Here is a 24,615-nt window from a genome sequence, read left to right on the forward strand (position 1 = left end):
GGGAATGTTACACTGGGGGAGGGGCTATGTACGGATTAGATGGGAATGTTACACTGGGGGAGGGAGGGGCTATGTGCGGAGTAGATGGGAAAGTGACACTGGGGGAGGGAGGGGCTATGTACGGATTAGATGGAAATGTTACACTGGGGGAGGGAGGGGCTATGTACGGATTAGATGGGAATGTTACACTGGGGGGGGAGGGGCTATGTACGGATTCGATGGGAATGTTACACTGGGGGAGGGAGGGGCTATGTACGGATTAGATGGGAATGTTACACTGGGGGAGGCAGGGGCTATGTACGGATTAGATGGGAATGTTACACTGGGGAGGGAGGGACTATGTACGGATTAGATGGGAATGTTACACTGGGGGAGGGAGGGGCTATGTACGGATTAGATGGGAATGTTACACTGGGGGAGGGAGGGGCTATGTACGGATTAGATGGGAATGTTACACTGGGGGAGGGAGGGACTATGCACGGATTAGATGGGAATGTTACACTGGGGGAGGGGCTATGTACAGATTAGATGGGAATGTTACACTGGGGGAGGGAGTGGCTATGTACGGATTAGATGGGAATGTTACACTGGGGGAGGGAGGGGCTATGTACGGATTAGATCGGAATGATACACTGGGGGAGGGAGGGGCAGTGTACCGATTAGATGGGAATGTTTCACTGGGGGAGCGAGGGGCTATGTACAGATTAGATGGGAATGTTACACTGGGGGAGCGGCTATGTACGGATTAGATGGGAATGTTACACTGGGGAGGAAGGGGCGATGTACGGATTAGATGGGAATGTTACACTGGGGGAGGGAAGGACTATGTAAGAATTAGATGGGAATGTTACACTGGGGGAGGGAGGGGCTATGTACGGATTAGATCGGAATGATACACTGCGGGAGGGAGGGGCTCTGTACGGATCAGATGGGAATGTTACACTGGGGGAGGGAGGGGCTATGTACGGATTACATGGGAATGTTACACTGGGGGAGGGAGGGGCTATGTACGGATTAGATGGGAATGTTACACTGGGGGAGGGGCTGTGTCCGGATTAGATGGGGAATGTAACACTGGTGGAGGGAGGGGCTATGAACGGATTAGATGGGAATGTTACACTGCGGGAGGGAGGGGCTATGTACAGATTAGTTGGGAATGTTACACTGGGGGAGGGGCTGTGTACGGATTAGATGCGGAATGTTACACTGGGGGAGAGAGAGGCTATGTACGGATTAGATGGGAATGTTACACTGGGGGAGGGAGGGGCTATGTACGGATTAGATGGGGAATGTAACACTGGGGCAGGGAGGGGCTATGTACGGATTAGATCGGAATGATACACTGCGGGAGGGAGGGGCTATGTACGGATTAGATGGGAATGTTACACTGGGGGAGGGAGGGGCTATGTACAGATTAGATGGGAATGTTTCACTGGGGGAGGGGCTATGTACGGATTAGATGGGAATGTTACACTGGGGGAGAGAGGGGCTATGTACGGATTAGATGGGAATGTTACACTGGGGGAGGGAGGGGCTCTGTACGGATTAGATGGGAATGTTACACTGGGGGAGGGAGGGGCTATGTACGGATTAGATGGGAATGTTACACTGGGGGAGGGAGGGGATATGTGCGGATTAGATGGGAATGTTACACTGGGGGAGGCTATGTACGGATTTGATGGGAATGTTACACTGGGGGAGGGAGGGGATATGTACGGATTAGATGGGAATGTTACACTGGGGGAGGCTATGTACGGATTAGATGGGAATGTTACACTGGGGGAGGGAGGGGCTATGTACAGATTAGATGGGGAATGTAACACTGGGGGAGGGAGGGGCTATGTACGGATTAGATGGGAATGTTACACTGGGGGAGGGAGGGGCTATGTACGGATTAGATGGGAATGTTACACTGGGGGAGGGGCTATGTACGGATTAGATGGGAATGTTACACTGGGGGAGGGAGGGGCTATGTACGGATTAGATGGGAATGTTACACTGGGGTAGGGAGGGACTATGCACGGATTAGATGGGAATGTTACACAGGGGGAGGGAGGGGCTATGTGCGGATTAGATGGGAATGTTACACTGGGGAGGGAGGGACTATGTACGGATTAGATGGGAATGTTAAACTGGGGGAGGGATGGGGTTATGTACGGATTAGATGGGAATGTTACACTGGGGGAGGGAGGGGCTATGTACGGATTAGATGGGAATGTTACACTGGGGGAGGGAGGGACTATGTACGGATTAGATGGGAATGTTACACTGGGGGAGGGGCTATGTACAGATTAGATGGGAATGTTACACTGGGGAGGCGCTGTGTACGGATTTGATGGGAATGTTACACTGGGGGAGGGGCTATGTACGGATTAGATGGGAATGTTACACTGGGGGAGGGAGTGGCTATGTACGGATTAGATGGGAATGTTACACTGGGGGAGGGAGGGGCGATATACGGATTAGATCGGAATGATACACTGGGGGAGGGAGGGGCAGTGTACCGATTAGATGCGAATGTTTCACTGGGGGAGGGAGGGGCTATGTACAGATTAGATGGGAATGTTACACTGGGGGAGCGGCTATGTACGAATTAGATGGGAATGTTACACTGGGGGAGGAAGGGGCGATGTACGGATTAGATGGGAATGTTACACTGGGGGAGGGAAGGACTATGTAAGAATTAGATGGGAATGTTACACTGGGGGAGGGAGGGGCTATGTACGGATTAGATCGGAATGATACACTGCGGGAGGGAGGGGCTATGTACGGATTAGATGGGAATGTTACACTGGGGGAGGGATGGGCTATGTACGGATTAGATGGGAATGTTACACTGGGGGAGGGAGGGGCTATGTACGGATTAGATGGGAATGTTACACTGGGGGAGGGGCTGTGTCCGGATTAGATGGGGAATGTAACACTGGTGGAGGGAGGGGCTATGTACGGATTAGATGGGAATGTTACACTGGGGGAGGGAGGGGCTATGTACAGATTAGTTGGGAATGTTACACTGGGGGAGGGGCTGTGTACGGATTAGATGCGGAATGTTACACTGCTGGAGGGGCTATGTATGGATTAGATGGGAATGTTACACTGGGGGAGGGAGGGGCTATGTACGGATTAGATGGGAATGTTTCACTGGGGGAGGGGCTATGTACGGATTAGATGGGAATGTTACACTGGGGGAGAGAGGGGCTATGTACGGATTAGATGGGAATGTTACACTGGGGGCGGGAGGGGCTATGTACGGATTAGATGGGAATGTTACACTGGGGGAGGGAGGGGCTATGTACGGATTAGATGGGAATGTTACACTGGGGGAGGGGCTGTGTCCGGATTAGATGGGGAATGTAACACTGGTGGAGGGAGGGGCTATGTACGGATTAGATGGGAATGTTACACTGGGGGAGGGAGGGGCTATGTACAGATTAGTTGGGAATGTTACACTGGGGGAGGGGCTGTGTACGGATTAGATGCGGAATGTTACACTGCTGGAGGGGCTATGTATGGATTAGATGGGAATGTTACACTGGGGGAGGGAGGGGCTATGTACGGATTAGATGGGAATGTTTCACTGGGGGAGGGGCTATGTACGGATTAGATGGGAATGTTACACTGGGGGAGAGAGGGGCTATGTACGGATTAGATGGGAATGTTACACTGGGGGCGGGAGGGGCTATGTACGGATTAGACGGGAATGTTACACTGGGGGAGGGAGGGGCTATGTACGGATTAGATGGGAATGTTACACTGGGGGAGGGAGGGGCTATGTACAGATTAGATGGGGAATGTTACACTGGGGGAGGGAGGGGATATGTACGGATTAGATGGGAACGTTACACCGGGGGAGGCTATGTCCGGATTTGATGGGAATGTTACACTGGGGGAGGGAGGGGATATGTACGGATTAGATGGGAATGTTACACTGGGGGAGGCTATGTACGGATTAGATGGGAATGTTACACTGGGGGAGGGAGGGGCTATGTACGGATTAGATGGGAATGTTACACTGGGGAGGGGCTATGTACGGATTAGATGGGAATGTTACACTGGGGGAGGGAGGGGCTATGTCCGGATTAGATGGGAATGTTACACTGGGGGGGGCTATGTACGGATTAGATGGCAATGTTACACTGGGGGAGGGAGGGGCTATGTACAGATTAGATGGGGAATGTTACACTGGGGGAGGGAGGGGCTATGTATGGATTAGATGGGAATGTTACACTGGGGGAGGGAGGGGCTATGTACGGATTAGATGGGAATGTTACACTGGGGGAGGGGCTATGTACGGATTAGATGGGAATGTTACACTGGGGGAGGGAGGGGCTATGTACGGATTAGATGGGAATGTTACACTGGGGGAGGCTATGTACGGATTAGATGGGAATGTTACACTGGGGGAGGGAGGGGCTATGTACGGAATAGATGGGAATGTTACACTGGGGGAGGGAGGGGCTATGAACGGATTGGATGGGAATGTTACACTGGCGGAGAGAGGGGATATGTACGGATTAGATGGGAATGTTGCAGTGGGGGAGGGGCTATGTACGGATTAGATGGGAATGTTACACTGGGGGAGGGAGGGGCTGTGTACGGAGTAGATGGGAATGTTACACTGGGGGAGGGAGGGGCTATGTACGGATTAGATGGGAATGTTACACTGGGGGAGGCTATGTACGGATTAGATGGGAATGATACACTGGGGGAGGGAGGGGCTATGTACGGATTCGATGGGAATGTTACACTGGGGGAGGGAGGGGCTATGTACGGATTAGATGGGAATGTTACACTGGGGGAGGGAAGGGCTATGTACGGATTAGATGGCAATTTTACACTGGGGGAGGGAGGGACTATGTACGGATTAGATGGGAATGTTACACTGGGGGAGGGAGGGGCTATGTACGGATTAGATGGGAATGTTACACTGGGGGAGGGAGGGGCTATGTACGGATTAGATGGGGAATGTTACACTGGGGGAGGGAGGGGCTATGTACGGATTAGATGGGAATGTTACACTGGGGGAGGGAGGGGCTATTTACGGATTGGATGGGAATGTTACACTGGGGGAGGGAAGGGATATGTACGGATTAGATGGGAATGTTACACTGGAGGAGGGAGGGGCTATGTACGGATTAGATGGGAATGTTACACTGTGGGAGGGAGGGGCTTTGTACGGATTAGATGGGAATGTTACACTGGGGGAGGGAAGGGCTATGTACGGATTAGATGGGAATGTTACACTCGGGAGGGAGGGGCTATGCACGGATTAGATGGGGAATGTTACACTGGGGGAGGGGCTATGTACGTATTAGATGGGAATGTTACACTGGGGGAGGGAAGGGCTATGTACGGATTAGATGGGAATGTTACACTGGGGAGGGGCTATGTACGGATTAGATGGGAATGTTACACTGGGGGAGGGAAGGGCTGTGTACGGATTCGATGGGAATGTTACACTGGGGGAGGGGCTATGTACGGATTAGATGGGAATGTTACACTGGGGGAGGGAGGGGCTATGTACGGATTAGATGGGAATGTTACACTGGGGAGGGAAGGGGCTACGTACAGATTAAATGGGAATGTTACACTGGGGGAGGGAGGGGGTATGTACGGATTAGATGGGAATGTTACACTGGGGAGGGGCTGTGTATGGATTAGATGGGAATGTTACACTGGGGGATGGAGGGGCTATGTACGGATTAGATGGGAATGTTACACTCGGGGAAGGAGGGGCTATGTACAGATTAGATGGGAATGTTACACTGGGGGAGGGAGGGGCTATGTACGGATTAGATGGGAATGTTACACTGGGGGAGGGAGGGGGTATGTACGGATTAGATGGGAATGTTACACTGGGGAGGGGCTGTGTATGGATTAGATGGGAATGTTACACTGGGGGATGGAGGGGCTATGTACGGATTAGATGGGAATGTTACACTGGGGAAGGGAGGGGCTATGTACGGATTAGATGGGAATGTTACACTGGGGGAGGGAGGGGCTATGTACGGATTAGATGGGAATGTTACACTGGGGGAGGGAGGGGCTATGTACGGATTAGATGGGAATGTTACACTGGGGGAGGGAGGGGCTATGTATGGATTAGATGGGAAAGTTACACTGCGGGAGGGAGGGTCTATGTACGGATTAGAGGGGAACGTTGCACTGGTGGAGGGAGGGGCTATGTACGGATTAGGTGGGAATGTTACACTGGGGGAGGGAGGGGCTATGTACGGATTAGATGGGAATGTTACACTGGGGCAGGGAGAGGCTATGTACGGATTAGATGGGAATGTTACACTGGGGGAGGCTATGTACGGATTAGATGGGAATGTTACACTGGGGGAGGGAGGGGCTATGTACGGATTAGATGGGAATGTTACACTGGGGGAGGGAGGGGCTATGTACGGATTAGATGGGAATGTTACACTGGGGGAGGGAGGGGATATGTACGGATTAGATGGGAATGTTACACTGGAGGAGGGAGGGGCTATCTACGGATTAGATGGGAATGTTACACTGTGGGAGGGAGGGGCTATGTACGGATTAGATGGGAATGTTACACAGGGGGAGGGAAGGGCTATGTACGGATTAGATGGGAATGTTACACTGGGGAGGGAGTGGCTATGCACGGATTAGATGGGGAATGTTACACTGGGGGAGGGGCTATGTACGGTTCAGATGGGAATGTTACACTGGGGGAGGGAAGGGCTATGTACGGCTTAGATGGGAATGTTACACTGGGGGAGGGGCTATGTCCGGATTAGTTGGGAATGTTACACTGGGGCAGGGAGGGGCTATGTACGGATTAGATGGGAATATTACACTGGGGGAGGGGGGGGCTATGTACAGATTAGATGGGAATGTTACACTGGGGGAGGGAGGGGCTATGTACGGATTAGATGGGAATGTTACACTGGGGCAGGGAGGGGCTATGTACGGATTAAATGGGAATGTTACACTGGGGAGGGAGGGGCTATGCACGGATTAGAAGGGGAATGTTACACTGGGGGAGGGGCTATGTACGGATTAGATGGGAATGTTACACTGGGGGAGGGAAGGGCTATGTACGGATTAGATGGGAATGTTACACTGGGGGAGGGGCTATGTACGGATTAGATGGGAATGTTACACTGGGGGAGGGAGGGGCTATGTTTGGATTAGATGGGAATGTTACACTGGGGGAGGGAGGGGCTATGTACGGATTAGATGGGAATGTTACACTGGGGGAGGGAGGGGCTATGTATGGATTAGATGGGAATGTTACACTGGGGGAAGGAGGGGCTAAGTACGGATTAGATGGGAATGTTACACTGGGGGAGGGAGGGGCTATGTACGGATTAGATGGGAATGTTACACTGGGGGAGGGAGTGGCTATGTACGGATTAGATGGGAATGTTTCACTGGGGGAGGGAGGGGCTATGTACGGATTAGATGGGAATGTTACACTGGGGGAGGGAGGGCTATGTACGGATTAGATGGGAATGTTGCACTGGGGGAGGCTATGTACGGATTAGATGGGAATGTTACACTGGGGGAGGGAGGGGCTATGTACGGATTAGATGGGAATGTTACACTGGGGGTGGGAGGGGATATGTACGGATTAGATGGGAATGTTACACTGGAGGAGGGAGGGGCTATGTACGGATTAGATGTGAATGTTACACTGTGGGAGGGAGGGGCTATGTACGGATTAGATGGGAATGTTACACTGGGGGAGGCTATGTACGGATTAGATGGGAATGTTACACTGGGGGAGGGAGGGACTATGTACAGATTAGATGGGAATGTTACACTGGGGGAGGGAGGGGCTATGAACGGATTAGATGGGAATGTTACACTGGGGGTGGGAGGGCATATGCACGGATTAGATGGGAATGTTACACTGGGGGAGGGGCTATGTACGGATTAGATGGGAATGTTACACTGGGGGAGGGAGGGGCTATGTACGGATTAGATGGGAATGTTACACTGGGGGAGGGAGGGGCTGTGTACGGATTAGATGGGAATGTTACACTGGGGGAGGCTATGTACGGATTAGATGGGAATGTTACACTGGGGGAGGGAGGGGCTATGTACGGATTAGATGGGAATGTTACACTGGGGGAGGGAGGGGCTTTGTACGGATTGGATGGGAATGTTACACTGGGGGAGGGAGAGGCTATGTACGGATTAGATGGGAATGTTACACTGGGGGAGGGAGGGGCTATGTACGGATTGGATGGGAATGTTACACTGGGGGTGGGAGGGGATATGTACGGATTAGATGGGAATGTTACACTGGAGGAGGGAGGGGCTATGTACGGATTAGTTGGGGAATGTTACACTGGAGGAGGGAGGGGCTATGTACGGATTAGATGGGAATGTTACACTGTGGGAGGGAGGGGCTATATACGGATTACATGGGAATGTTACACTGGGGGAGGGAAGGGCTTTGTACGGATTAGATGGGAATGTTACACTGGGGAGGGAGGGGCTATGCACGGATTAGATGGGAATGTTACACTGCGGGAGGGAGGGGCTATGTACAGATTAGAGGGGAATGTTACACTGGGGGAGGGAGGGGCTATGTACGGATTAGATGGGAATGTTATACTGGGGGAGGGAGGGGCTATGTACGGATTAGATGGGAATGTTACACTGGTGAGGAAGGGGCTATGTACGGATTAGATGGGAATTTTGCACCGGGGAGGGAGGGGCTATGTACGGATTAGATGGGAATGTTACACTGGGGGAGGGAGGGGCTATGTACGGATTAGATGTGAATGTTACACTGGGGGAGGGAGGGGCTATGTACAGATTAGATGGGAATGTTACACTGGGGGAGGGAGGGGCTATGTACGGATTAGATGGGAATGTTACACTGGGGCAGGGAGGGGCTATGTACGGATTAGATGGGAATGTTACACTGGGGGAGGGAGGGGCTATGTACGGATTAGATGGGAATGTTACACTGGGGGAGGGCGGCGCTATGTACAGATTAGATGGGAATGTTACACTGGGGGAGGGAGGGGCTATGTACGGATTAGATGGGAATGTTACACTGGGGCAGGGAGGGGCTATGTACGGATTAGATGGCAATGTTACACTGGGGGAGGGAGGGGCTATGTACGGATTAGATGGGAATGTTACACTGGGGAGGGAGGGGCTATGTACGGATTAGATGGGAATGTTACACTGGGGAGGGAGGGGCTATGTACAGATTAGATGGGAATGTTACACTGGGGGAGGGGGGGGCTATGTACGGATTAGATGGGAATGTTACACTGGGGGAGGCTATCTCCGGATTAGATGGGAATGTTACACTGGGGGAGGGAGGGGCTATGTACGGATTAGATGGGAATGTTACACTGGGGGAGGGAGGGGCTATGTACGGATTAGATGGGGAATGTTACACTGGGGGAGGGGCTATGTACGTATTAGATGGGAATGTTACACTGGGGGAGGGAAGGGCTATGTACGGATTAGATGGGAATGTTACACTGGGGAGGGGCTATGTACGGATTAGATGGGAATGTTACACTGGGGGAGGGAAGGGCTGTGTACGGATTAGATGGGAATGTTACACTGGGGGAGGGGCTATGTACGGATTAGATGGGAATGTTACACTGGGGGAGGGAGGGGCTATGTACGGATTAGATGGGAATGTTACACTGGGGAGGGAAGGGGCTACGTACAGATTAAATGGGAATGTTACACTGGGGGAGGGAGGGGCTATGTATGGATTAGATGGGAATGTTACACTCGGGGAAGGAGGGGCTATGTACGGATTAGATGGGAATGTTACACTGGGGGAGGGAGGGGCTATGTACGGATTAGATGGGAATGTTACACTGGGGGAGGGAGGAGGTATGTACGGATTAGATGGGAATGTTACACTGGGGAGGGGCTGTGTATGGATTAGATGGGAATGTTACACTGGGGGATGGAGGGGCTATGTACGGATTAGATGGGAATGTTACACTGGGGGAGGGAGGGGCTATGTACGGATTAGATGGGAATGTTACACTGGGGGAGGGAGGGGCTATGTACGGATTAGATGGGAATGTTACACTGGGGGAGGGATGGGCTATGTACGGATTAGATGGGAATGTTACACTGGGGGAGGGAGGGGCTATGTATGGATTAGATGGGAAAGTTACACGGGGGGGGAGGGGCTATGTACGGATTAGATGGGAATGTTACACTGCGGGAGGGAGGGTCTATGTACGGATTAGAGGGGAACGTTGCACTGGTGGAGGGAGGGGCTATGTACGGATTAGGTGGGAATGTTACACTGGGGGAGGGAGGGGCTATGTACGGATTAGATGGGAATGTTACACTGGGGGAGGGAGAGGCTATGTACGGATTAGATGGGAATGTTACACTGGGGGAGGCTATGTACGGATTAGATGGGAATGTTACACTGGGGGAGGGAGGGGCTATGTACGGATTAGATGGGAATGTTACACTGGGGGAGGGAGGGGCTATGTACGGATGACATGGAAATGTTACACTGGGGGAGGGAGGGGATATGTACGGATTAGATGGGAATGTTACACTGGAGGAGGGAGGGGCTATCTACGGATTAGATGGGAATGTTACACTGTGGGAGGGAGGGGCTATGTACGGATTAGATGGGAATGTTACACTGGGGGAGGGAAGGGCTATGTACGGATTAGATGGGAATGTTACACTGGGGAGGGAGTGGCTATGCACGGATTAGATGGGGAATGTTACACTGGGGGAGGGGCTATGTACGGTTCAGATGGGAATGTTACACTGGGGGAGGGAAGGGCTATGTACGGCTTAGATGGGAATGTTACACTGGGGGAGGGGCTATGTCCGGATTAGTTGGGAATGTTACACTGGGGCAGGGAGGGGCTATGTACGGATTAGATGGGAATGTTACACTGGGGGAGGGGGGGGCTATGTACAGATTAGATGGGAATGTTACACTGGTGGAGGGAGGGGCTATGTACGGATTAGATGGGAATGTTACACTGGGGCAGGGAGGGGCTATGTACGGATTAAATGGGAATGTTACACTGGGGAGGGAGGGGCTATGCACGGATTAGATGGGGAATGTTACACTGGGGGAGGGGCTATGTACGGATTAGATGGGAATGTTACACTGGGGGAGGGAAGGGCTATGTACGGATTAGATGGGAATGTTACACTGGGGGAGGGGCTATGTACGGATTAGGTGGGAATGTTACACTGGGGGAGGGAGGGGCTATGTACGGATTAGATGGGAATGTTACACTGGGGGAGGGAGGGGCTATGTACGGATTAGATGGGAATGTTACACTGGGGGAGGGAGGGGCTATGTATGGATTAGGTGGGAATGTTACACTGGGGGAAGGAGGGGCTAAGTACGGATTAGATGGGAATGTTGCACTGGGGAGGGAGGGGCTATGTACGGATTAGATGGGAATGTTACACTGGGGGAGGGAGGGGCTATGTACGGATTAGATGGGAATGTTTCACTGGGGGAGGGAGGGGCTATGTACGGATTAGATGGGAATGTTACACTGGGGGAGGGAGGGGCTATGTACGGATTAGATGGGAATGTTGCACTGGGGGAGGCTATGTACGGATTAGATGGGAATCTTACACTGGGGGAGGGAGGGGCTATGTACGGATTAGATGGGAATGTTACACTGGGGGTGGGAGGGGATATGTACGGATTAGATGGGAATGTTACACTGGAGGAGGGAGGGGCTATGTACGGATTAGATGTGAATGTTACACTGTGGGAGGGAGGGGCTATGTACGGATTAGATGGGAATGTTACACTGGGGGAGGCTATGTACGGATTAGATGGGAATATTGCACTGGGGGAGGGAGGGACTATGTACAGATTAGATGGGAATGTTACACTGGGGGAGGGAGGGGCTATGAACGGATTAGATGGGAATGTTACACTGGGGGTGGGAGGGCATATGTACGGATTAGATGGGAATGTTACACTGGGGGAGGGGCTATGTACGGATTAGATGGGAATGTTACACTGGGGGAGGGAGGGGCTATGTACGGATTAGATGGGAATGTTACACTTGGGGAGGGAGGGGCTGTGTACGGATTAGATGGGAATGTTACACTGGGGGAGGCTATGTACGGATTAGATGGGAATGTTACACTGGGGGAGGGAGGGGCTATGTACGGATTAGATGGGAATGTTACACTGGGGGAGGGAGGGGCTTTGTACGGATTAGATGGGAATGTTACACTGGGGGAGGGAGAGGCTATGTACGAATTAGATGGGAATGTTACACTGGGGGAGGGAGGGGCTATGTACGGATTGGATGGGAATGTTACACTGGGGGTGGGAGGGGATATGTACGGATTAGATGGGAATGTTACACTGCAGGAGGGAGGGGCTATGTACGGATTAGATGGGGAATGTTACACTGGAGGAGGGAGGGGCTATGTACGGATTAGATGGGAATGTTACACTGTGGGAGGGAGGGGCTATATACGGATTACATGGGAATGTTACACTGGGGGAGGGAAGGGCTTTGTACGGATTAGATGGGAATGTTACACTGGGGAGGGAGGGGCTATGCACGGATTAGATGGGAATGTTACACTGCGGGAGGGAGGGGCTATGTACAGATTAGAGGGGAATGTTACACTGGGGGAGGGAGGGGCTATGTACGGATTAGATGGGAATGTTATACTGGGTAAGGGAGGGGCTATGTACGGATTAGATGGGAATGTTACACTGGTGAGGAAGGGGCTATGTACGGATTAGATGGGAATTTTGCACTGGGGAGGGAGGGGCTATGTACGGATTAGATGGGAATGTTACACTGGGGGAGGGAGGGGCTATGTACGGATTAGATGTGAATGTTACACTGGGGGAGGGAGGGGCTATGTACAGATTAGATGGGAATGTTACACTGGGGGAGGGAGGGGCTATGTACGGATTAGATGGGAATGTTACACTGGGGCAGGGAGGGGCTATGTACGGATTAGATGGGAATGTTACACTGGGGGAGGGAGGGGCTATGTACGGATTAGATGGGAATGTTACACTGGGGGAGGGCGGCGCTATGTACAGATTAGATGGGAATGTTACACTGGGGGAGGGAGGGGCTATGTACGGATTAGATGGGAATGTTACACTGGGGCAGGGAGGGGCTATGTACGGATTAGATGGGAATGTTACACTGGGGGAGGGAGGGGCTATGTACGGATTAGATGGGAATGTTACACTGGGGAGGGAGGGGCTATGTACGGATTAGATGGGAATGTTACACTGGGGAGGGAGGGGCTATGTACAGATTAGATGGGAATGTTACACTGGGGGAGGGGGGGCTATGTACGGATTAGATGGGAATGTTACACTGGGGGAGGCTATCTCCGGATTAGATGGGAATGTTACACTGGGGGAGGGAGGGGCTATGTACGGATTAGATGGGAATGTTACACTGGGGGAGGGAGGGGCTATGTACGGATTAGATGGGAATGTTACACTGGGGGAGGGAGGGGCTATGTACGGATTAGATGGGAATGTTACACTGGGGGTGGGAGGGGATATGTACGGATTAGATGGGAATGTTACACTGGAGGAGGGAGGGGCTATGTACGGATTAGATGGGAATGTTACACTGTGGGAGGGAGGGGCTATGTACGGAATAGATGGGAATGTTACACTGGGGGAGGGAAGTGCTATGTACGGATTAGATGGGAATGTTACACTGGGGAGGGAGGGGCTATGCACGGATTAGATGGGAATGTTGAAGCTGTGGGAGGGAGGGGCTATGTACAGATTAGAGGGGAACGTGACACTGGGGGAGGGAGGGGCTATGTACGGATTAGATGGGAATGTTACACTGGGGAGGGAGGGGCTATGTACGGATTAGATGGGAATGTTACACAGGGGAGGGAGGGGCTATGTACAGATCAGATGGGAATGTTACACTGGGGGAGAGAGGGGCTATGTACGGATTAGATGGGAATGTTACACTGGGGGAGGGAGGGGCTATGTATGGATTAGATGGGAATGTTACACTGGGGGAGGGAGGCGCTATGTACGGATGAGATGGGAATGTTACACTGGGGCAGGGAGAGGCTATGTACGGATTAGATGGGAATGTTACACTGGGGGAGGGAAGGGCTATGTAAGGATTAGATCGGAATGTTACACTGGGGGAGGGAGGGGCTATATACGGATTAGATGGGAATGTTACACTGGGGGAGGGAAGGGTTATGCAAGGATTAGATCGGAATGTTACACTGGGGGAGGGAGGGGCTATGTACAGATTAGATGGGAATGTTACACTGGGGGAGGGGCTATGTACGGATTAGAAGGGAATGTTACACTGGGGGAGGGAGGGGCTATGTACGGATTAGATGGGAATGTTACACTGGGGGAGCGAGGGGCCATGTACGGATTAGATGGGAATGTTACACTGGGGGGGCTAGCTACGGATTAGATGGGAATGTTACACTGGGGGAGGGGCTGTGTACGGATTAGACGGAAATGTTACACTGGGGGAGGGAGGGGCTATGTACGGATTAGATGGGAATGTTACACTGGGGGAGGGAGGGACTATGTACGGATTAGATGGGAATGTTACACTGGGGGAGGGAGGGGCTATGTACGGATTAGATGGGAATGTTACACTGGGGGAGGGAGGGGCCATGTACGGATTAGATGGGAATGTTACACTGGGGGGGGGCTATGTGCGGATTAGATGGGAATGTTACACTGGGGGAGGGGCTGTGTACGGATTAGATGGAAATGTTACACTGGGGCAGGGAGGGGCTATGTACGGATTAGATGGGAATGTTACACTGGGGGAGGGAGGGGCTATGTACGGATTCGATGGGAATGTTACACTGGGGGAGGGAGGGGCTATGTACGGATTAGATGGGAATATTACACTGGGGGAGGGAGGGGCTATGTACGGAATAGATGGGAATGTTACACAGGGGGAGGGAGGGGCTATGTACGGATTAGATGGGAATGTTACACTGGGGGAGGGGCTATGTACGGATTAGATGGGAATGTTACACTGGGGGAGGGAGGGGCTATGTACGGATTAGATGGGAATGTTACACTGGGGGAGGGAGGGGCTATGTACGGATTAGATGGGAATGTTACACTGGGGGAGGGAGGGGCTATGTACGGATTAGGTGGGAATGTTACACTGGGGGAGGGAGGGGCTATGTACGGATTAGATGGGAATGTTACACTGGGGGAGGGAGGGGCTATGTACGGATCAGATGGGAATGTTGCACTGGGGGTGGGAAGGGCTATGTACGGATCAGATGGGAATGTTACACTGGGGGAGGGAGGGGCTATGTACTGATCAGATGGGAATGTTACACTGGGGGAGGGGCTATGTACGGATTAGATGGGAATGTTACACTGGGGGAGGGAGGGGATATGTACGGATTAGATGGGGAATGTTACACTGGGGGAGGGAGGGGCTATGTATGGATTAGATGGGAATGTTACACTGGGGAGGGAGGGGCTATGTATGGATTAGATGGGAATGTTACACTAGGGGAGGGAGGGGCTATGTACGGATTAGATGGGAATGTTACACTGGGGGAGGGTGGGGCTATGTACGGATTAGATGGGAATGTTACACTGGGGGAGGGAGGGGCTATGTACAGATTAGATGGTAATGTTACACTGGGGAGGGAGGGGCTATGCACGGCTTAGATGGGAATGTTACACTGGGGGAGGGAGGGGCTATGTACGGATTAGATGGGGAATGTTACACTGGGGGAGGGGCGATGTACGGATTAGTTGGGAATGTTGCACTGGGGGAGGGAGGGGCTATGTACAGATTAGATGGGAATGTTACACTGGGGTAGGGAGGCGCTATCTACGGATTAGATGGGAATGTTACACTGGGGGAGGGAGGGGCGATGGACGGATTAGATGGGAATGTTACACTGGGGAGGGGCTATGTACGGATTAGATGGGAATGTTAAACTGGGGGAGGAAGGGGCGATGTACGGATCAGATGGGAATGTTACACTGGGGGAGGGAAGGGCTATGTAAGGATTAGATGGGAATGTTACACTGGGGGAGGGAGGGGCTATGTACGGATTAGATCGGAATGATACACTGCAGGAGGGAGGGGCTATGTACGGATTAGATGGGTATGTTACACTGGGGGAGGGAGGGGCTATGTACGGATTAGATGGGAATGTTACACTGGGGGAGGGAGGGGCTATGTACGGATTAGATGGGAAAGTTACACTGGGGGAGGGGCTGTGTACGGATTAGATGGGGAATGTTACACTGGTGGAGGGAGGGGCTATGTACGGATTAGATGGGAATGTTACACTGGGGGAGGGAGGGGCTATGTACGGATTAGATGCGGAATGTTACACTGGGGGGAGGGGCTATGTATGGATTAGATGGGAATGTTAAACTGGGGGACGTAGGGGCTATGTACGGATTAGATGGGAATGTTACACTGGGGGAGGCTATGTCCGGATTAGATGGGAATGTTACACTGGGGGAGGGAGGGGCTATGTACGGATTAGATGGGAATGTTACACTGGGGGAGGGAGGGGCTATGTACGGATTAGATGGGAATGTTACACAGGCGGAGGGAGGGGCTATGTACGGATTAGATGGGAATGTTACACTGGGGGAGGGGCTATGTACAGATTAGATGGGATTGTTACACTGGCGGAGGGAGGGGCTATGTATGGATTAGATGGGAATGTTACACTGGGGGAGGGAGGGGATATGTACGGATTAGATGGGAATGTTACACTGGAGGAGGGAGGGGCTATGTACGGATTAGATGCGAATGTTACACTGTGGGAGGGAGGGGCTATGTACGGATTAGATGGGAATGTTACACTGGGGAGGGAAGAGCTATGTACGGATTAGATGGGAATGTTACACTGGGGGAGGGAGGGGCTATGTACGGATTAGATGGGAATGTTACACTGGGGAGGGAGGGGCAATGTACGGATTAGATGGGAATGTTACACTGGGGAGGGAGGGGCTATGTACGGATTAGATGGGAATGTTACACTGGGGGAGGGAGGGGCTATGTATGGATTAGATGGGAAAGTTACACTGGGGGAGGGAGGCGCTATGTACGGATTAGATGGGAATGTTACACTGGGGCAAGGAGGGGCTATGTACGGATTAGATGGGAATGTTACACTGGGGAGGGAGGGGCTATGTACGGATTAGATGGGAATGTTACACTGGGGGAGGAAAGGGCTATGTACGGATTAGATGGGAATGTTACACTGGGGGAGGGAGGGGCTATATACGGATTAGATGGGAATGTTACACTGGGGGAGGGAAGGGCTATGTAAGGATTAGATCGGAATGTTACACTGGGGCAGGGAGGGGCTATGTACGGATTAGATGGGAATGTTACAGTGGGGGAGGGAAGTGCTATGTCAGGATTAGATCGGAATGTTACACTGGGGGAGGGAGGGGCTATGTACGGATTAGATGGGAATGTTACACTATGGGAGGGGCTATGTACGGATTAGATGGGAATGTTACACTGGGGGAGGGAGGGGCTATGTACGGATTAGATGGGAATGTTACACTGGGGGAGCGAGGGGCCATGTACGGATTAGATGGGAATGTTACACTGGGGGGGGCTATGTACGGATTAGATGGGAATGTTACACTGGGGGAGGGAGGGGCTATGTACGGATTAGATGGGAATGTTACACTGGGGAGGGAGGGGCTATGTACGGATTAGATGGGGATGTTACACTGGGGGAGGGAGGGGCTATGTACGGATTAGATGGGAATGTTACACTGGGGGAGGGAGGGGATATGTACGGATTAGATGGGAATGTTACACTGGGGGAGGGAGGGGGCTATGTACGGATTAGATGGGAATGTTACACTGGGGGAGGGAGGGGCTATGTACGGATTAGATGTGAATGTTACACTGGGGGAGGGAGGGGCTATGTACGGATTAGATGGGAATGTTACACTGGGGGAGGGAGGGGACATGTACGGATTAGATGGGAATGTTACACTGGGGGAGGGAGGGGACTATGTACGGATTAGATGGGAATGTTACACTGGGGGAGGGAGGGGCTATGTACGGATTAGATGGGAATGTTACACTGGGGGAGGGAGGGGCTATGTACGGATTAGATGGGAATGTTACACTGGGGGAGGCTATGTACGGATTAGATGGGAATGTTACACTGGGGGAGGGACGGACTGTGTACAGATTAGATGGGGAATGTTACACTGAGGGAGGGAGTGGCTATGAACGGATTAGATGGGAATGTTACACTGGGGGAGGGAGGGGTATGTACGGATTAGATGGGAATGTTACACTGGGGGAGGGTCTATGTACGGATTAGATGGGAATGTTACACTGGAGGAGGGAGGGGCTATGTACGGATTAGATGGGAATGTTACACTGTGGGAGGGAGGGGCTATGTACGGATTAGATGGGAATGTTACACTGGGGGAGGGAAGGGCTATGTACGGATTAGATGGGAATGTTACACTGGGGAGGGAGAGGCTATGTACGGATTAGATGGGAATGTTACACTGGGGCAGGGAGGGGCTATGTACGGATTAGATGGGAATGTTACACTGGGGGAGGTTATGTACGGATTAGATGGGAATGTTACACTGGGGGAGGGAGGGGCTATGTACGGATTAGATGGGAATGTTACACTGGGGGAGGGAGGGGCTATGTGCGGATTAGATGGGAATGTTACACTGAGGGAGGGAGGGGCTAAGTACGGATTAGATGGGAATGTTACACTGGGGGTGGGAGGGGATATGTACGGATTAGATGGGAATGTTACACTGGGGGAGGGGCTATGTACAGATTAGATGGGATTGTTACACTGGCGGAGGGAGGGGCTATGTATGGATTAGATGGAATGTTACACTGGGGGAGGGAGGGGATATGTACGGATTAGATGGGAATGTTACACTGGAGGAGGGAGGGGCTATGTACGGATTAGATGCGAATGTTACACTGTGGGAGGGAGGGGCTATGTACGGATTAGATGGGAATGTTACACTGGGGAGGGAAGGGCTATGTATGGATTAGATGGGAATGTTACACTGGGGAGGGAGGGGCTATGCACGGGTTAGATGGGAATGTTACACTGCGGGAGGGAGGGGCTATGTACGGATTAGATGGGAATGTTACACTGGGGAGGGAAGGGCTATGTATGGATTAGATGGGAATGTTACACTGGGGAGGGAGGGGCTATGCACGGGTTAGATGGGAATGTTACACTGCGGGAGGGAGGGGCTATGTACGGATTAGAGGGAAACGTTACACTGGGGGAGGGAGGGGCTATGTATGGATTAGATGGTAATGTTACACTGGGGAGGGAGGGGCTATGCACGGATTAGATGGGAATGTTACACTGGGGGAGGGAGGGGCTATGTACGGATTAGATGGGGAATGTTACACTGGGGGAGGGGCGATGTACGGATTAGTTGGGAATGTTGCACTGGGGGAGGGAGGGGCTATGTACAGATTAGATAGCAATGTTACACTGGGGTAGGGAGGCGCTATCTACGGATTAGATGGGAATGTTACACTGGGGGAGGGAGGGGCGATGGACGGATTAGATGGGAATGTTACACTGGGGAGGGGCTATGTACGGATGAGATGGGAATGTTAAACTGGGGGAGGAAGGGACGATGTACGGATCAGATGGGAATGTTACACTGGGGGAGGGAAGGGCTATGTAAGGATTAGATGGGAATGTTACACTGGGGGAGGGAGGGGCTATGTACGGATTAGATCGGAATGAAACACTGCGGGAGGGAGGGGCTATGTATGGATTAGATGGGTATGTTACACTGGGGGAGGGAGGGGCTATGTACGGATTAGATGGGAATGTTACACTGGGGGAGGGAGGGGCTATGTACGGATTAGATGGGAATGTTACACTGGGGGAGGGGCTGTGTACGGATTAGATGGGGAATGTTACACTGGTGGAGGGAGGGGCTATGTACGGATTAGATGGGAATGTTACACTGGGGGAGGGAGGGGCTATGTACGGATTAGATGGGAATGTTACACTGGGGTGGGAGGGGATATGTACGGATTAGATGGGAATGTTACACTGGAGGAGGGAGGGGCTATGTACGGATTAGATGTGAATGTTACACTGTGGGAGGGAGGGGCTATGTACGGATTAGATGGGAATGTTACACTGGGGGAGGCTATGTACGGATTAGATGGGAATGTTGCACTGGGGGAGGGAGGGACTATGTACAGATTAGATGGGAATGTTACACTGGGGGAGGGAGGGGCTATGAACGGATTAGATGGGAATGTTACACTGGGGGTGGGAGGGCATATGTACGGATTAGATGGGAATGTTACACTGGGGGAGGGGCTATGTACGGATTAGATGGGAATGTTACACTGGGGGAGGGAGGGGCTATGTACGGATTAGATGGGAATGTTACACTGGGGGAGGGAGGGGCTGTGTACGGATTAGATGGGAATGTTACACTGGGGGAGGCTATGTACGGATTAGATGGGAATGTTACACTGGGGGAGGGAGGGGCTATGTACGGATTAGATGGGAATGTTACACTGGGGGAGGGAGGGGCTTTGTACGGATTAGATGGGAATGTTACACTGGGGGAGGGAGAGGCTATGTACGGATTAGATGGGAATGTTACACTGGAGGAGGGAGGGGCTATGTACGGATTAGATGGGGAATGTTACACTGGAGGAGGGAGGGGCTATGTACGGATTAGATGGGAATGTTACACTGTGGGAGGGAGGGGCTATATACGGATTACATGGGAATGTTACACTGGGGGAGGGAAGGGCTTTGTACGGATTAGATGGGAATGTTACACTGGGGAGGGAGGGGCTATGCACGGATTAGATGGGAATGTTACACTGCGGGAGGGAGGGGCTATGTACAGATTAGAGGGGAATGTTACACTGGGGGAGGGAGGGGCTATGTACGGATTAGATGGGAATGTTATACTGGGGGAGGGAGGGGCTATGTACGGATTAGATGGGGAATGTTACACTGGTGAGGAAGGGGCTATGTACGGATTAGATGGGAATTTTGCACTGGGGAGGGAGGGGCTATGTACGGATTAGATGGGAATGTTACACTGGGGGAGGGAGGGGCTATGTACGGATTAGATGTGAATGTTACACTGGGGGAGGGAGGGGCTATGTACAGATTAGATGGGAATGTTACACTGGGGGAGGGAGGGGCTATGTAAGGATTAGATGGGAATGTTACACTGGGGCAGGGAGGGGCTATGTACGGATTAGATGGGAATGTGACACTGGGGGAGGGAGGGGCTATGTACGGATTAGATGGGAATGTTACACTGGGGGGAGGGCGGCGCTATGTACAGATTAGATGGGAATGTTACACTGGGGGAGGGAGGGGCTATGTACGGATTAGATGGGAATGTTACACTGGGGCAGGGAGGGGCTATGTACGGATTAGATGGGAATGTTACACTGGGGGAGGGAGGGGCTATGTACGGATTAGATGGGAATGTTACACTGGGGAGGGAGGGGCTATGTACGGATTAGATGGGAATGTTACACTGGGGAGGGAGGGGCTATGTACAGATTAGATGGGAATGTTACACTGGGGGAGGGGGGGGCTATGTACGGATTAGATGGGAATGTTACACTGGGGGAGGCTATCTCCGGATTAGATGGGAATGTTACACTGGGGGAGGGAGGGGCTATGTACGGATTAGATGGGAATTTTACACTGGGGGAGGGAGGGGCTATGTACGGATTAGCTGGGAATGTTACACTGGGGGAGGGAGGGGCTATGTACGGATTAGATGGGAATGTTACACTGGGGGTGGGAGGGGATATGTACGGATTAGATGGGAATGTTACACTGGAGGAGGGAGGGGCTATGTACGGATAAGATGGGAATGTTACACTGTGGGAGGGAGGGGCTATGTACGGAATAGATGGGAATGTTACACTGGGGGAGGGAAGTGCTATGTACGGATTAGATGGGAATGTTACACTGGGGAGGGGGGGGCTATGCACTGATTAGATGGGAATGTTCCACTGTGGGAGGGAGGGGCTATGTACAGATTAGAGGGGAACGTTACACTGGGGGAGGGAGGGGCTATGTACGGATTAGATGGGAATGTTACACTGGGGAGGGAGGGGCTATGTACGGATTAGATGGGAATGTTACACAGGGGAGGGAGGGGCTATGTACAGATCAGATGGGAATGTTACACTGGGGGAGGGAGGGGCTATGTACGGATCAGATGGGAATGTTACACTGGGGGAGGGAGGGGCTATGTATGGATTAGATGGGAATGTTACACTGGGGGAGGGAGGCGCTATGTACGGATGAGATGGGAATGTTACACTGGGGCAGGGAGGGGCTATGTACGGATTAGATGGGAATGTTACACTGGGGGAGGGAAGGGCTATGTAAGGATTAGATCGGAATGTTACACTGGGGGAGGGAGGGGCTATATACGGATTAGATGGGAATGTTGCACTGGGGGAGGGAAGGGCTATGCAAGGATTAGATCGGAATGTTACACTGGGGGAGGGAGGGGCTATGTACAGATTAGATGGGAATGTTACACTGGGGGAGGGGCTATGTACGGATTAGAAGGGAATGTTACACTGGGGGAGGGAGGGGCTATGTACGGATTAGATGGGAATGTTACACTGGGGGAGCGAGGGGCCATGTACGGATTAGATGGGAATGTTACACTGGGGGGGCTAGCTACGGATTAGATGGGAATGTTACACTGGGGGAGGGAGGGGCTGTGTACGGATTAGACGGAAATGTTACACTGGGGGAGGGAGGGGCTATGTACGGATTAGATGGGAATGTTACACTGGGGGAGGGAGGGGCTATGTACGGATTAGATGGGAATGTTACACTGGGGGAGGGAGGGGCTATGTACGGATTAGATGGGAATGTTACACTGGGGGAGGGAGGGGCCATGTACGGATTAGATGGGAATGTTACACTGGGGGGGGGCTATGTGCGGATTAGATGGGAATGTTACACTGGGGGAGGGGCTGTGTACGGATTAGATGGAAATGTTACACTGGGGCAGGGAGGGGCTATGTACGGATTAGATGGGAATGTTACACTGGGGGAGGGAGGGGCTATGTACGGATTCGATGGGAATGTTACACTGGGGGAGGGAGGGGCTATGTACGGATTAGATGGGAATATTACACTGGGGGAGGGAGGGGCTATGTACGGAATAGATGGGAATGTTACACAGGGGGAGGGAGGGGCTATGTACGGATTAGATGGGAATGTTACACTGGGGGAGGGGCTATGTACGGATTAGATGGGAATGTTACACTGGGGGAGGGAGGGGCTATGTACGGATTAGATGGGAATGTTACACTGGGGGAGGGAGGGGCTATGTACGGATTAGATGGGAATGTTACACTGGGGGAGGGAGGGGCTATGTACGGATTAGGTGGGAATGTTACACTGGGGGAGGGAGGGGCTATGTACGGATTAGATGGGAATGTTACACTGGGGGAGGGAGGGGCTATGTACGGATCAGATGGGAATGTTGCACTGGGGGTGGGAAGGGCTATGTACGGATCAGATGGGAATGTTACACTGGGGGAGGGAGGGGCTATGTACTGATCAGATGGGAATGTTACACTGGGGGAGGGGCTATGTACGGATTAGATGGGAATGTTACACTGGGGGAGGGAGGGGATATGTACGGATTAGATGGGGAATGTTACACTGGGGGAGGGAGGGGCTATGTATGGATTAGATGGGAATGTTACACTGGGGAGGGAGGGGCTATGTATGGATTAGATGGGAATGTTACACTGGGGGAGGGAGGGGCTATGAACGGATTAGATGGGAATGTTACACTGGGGGTGGGAGGGCATATGTACGGATTAGATGGGAATGTTACACTGGGGGAGGGGCTATGTACGGATTAGATGGGAATGTTACACTGGGGGAGGGAGGGGCTATGTACGGATTAGATGGGAATGTTACACTGGGGGAGGGAGGGGCTGTGTACGGATTAGATGGGAATGTTACACTGGGGGAGGCTATGTACGGATTAGATGGGAATGTTACACTGGGGGAGGGAGGGGCTATGTACGGATTAGATGGGAATGTTACACTGGGGGAGGTAGGGGCTTTGTACGGATTAGATGGGAATGTTACACTGGGGGAGGGAGAGGCTATGTACGGATTAGATGGGAATGTTACACTGGGGGAGGGAGGGGCTATGTACGGATTGGATGGGAATGTTACACTGGGGGTGGGAGGGGATATGTACGGATTAGATGGGAATGTTACACTGGAGGAGGGAGGGGCTATGTACGGATTAGATGGGGAATGTTACACTGGAGGAGGGAGGGGCTATGTACGGATTAGATGGGAATGTTACACTGTGGGAGGGAGGGGCTATATACGGATTACATGGGAATGTTACACTGGGGGAGGGAAGGGCTTTGTACGGATTAGATGGGAATGTTACACTGGGGAGGGAGGGGCTATGCACGGATTAGATGGGAATGTTACACTGCGGGAGGGAGGGGCTATGTACAGATTAGAGGGGAATGTTACACTGGGGGAGGGCGGGGCTATGTACGGATTAGATGGGAATGTTATACTGGGGAAGGGAGGGGCTATGTACGGATTAGATGG

Source organism: Somniosus microcephalus, unplaced genomic scaffold (assembly GCF_052327205.1).
Source record: "Somniosus microcephalus isolate GS21.2 unplaced genomic scaffold, FLI_Smic_1.0 unresolved_chr4, whole genome shotgun sequence".
NCBI classification, from domain to species: domain Eukaryota; kingdom Metazoa; phylum Chordata; class Chondrichthyes; order Squaliformes; family Somniosidae; genus Somniosus; species Somniosus microcephalus.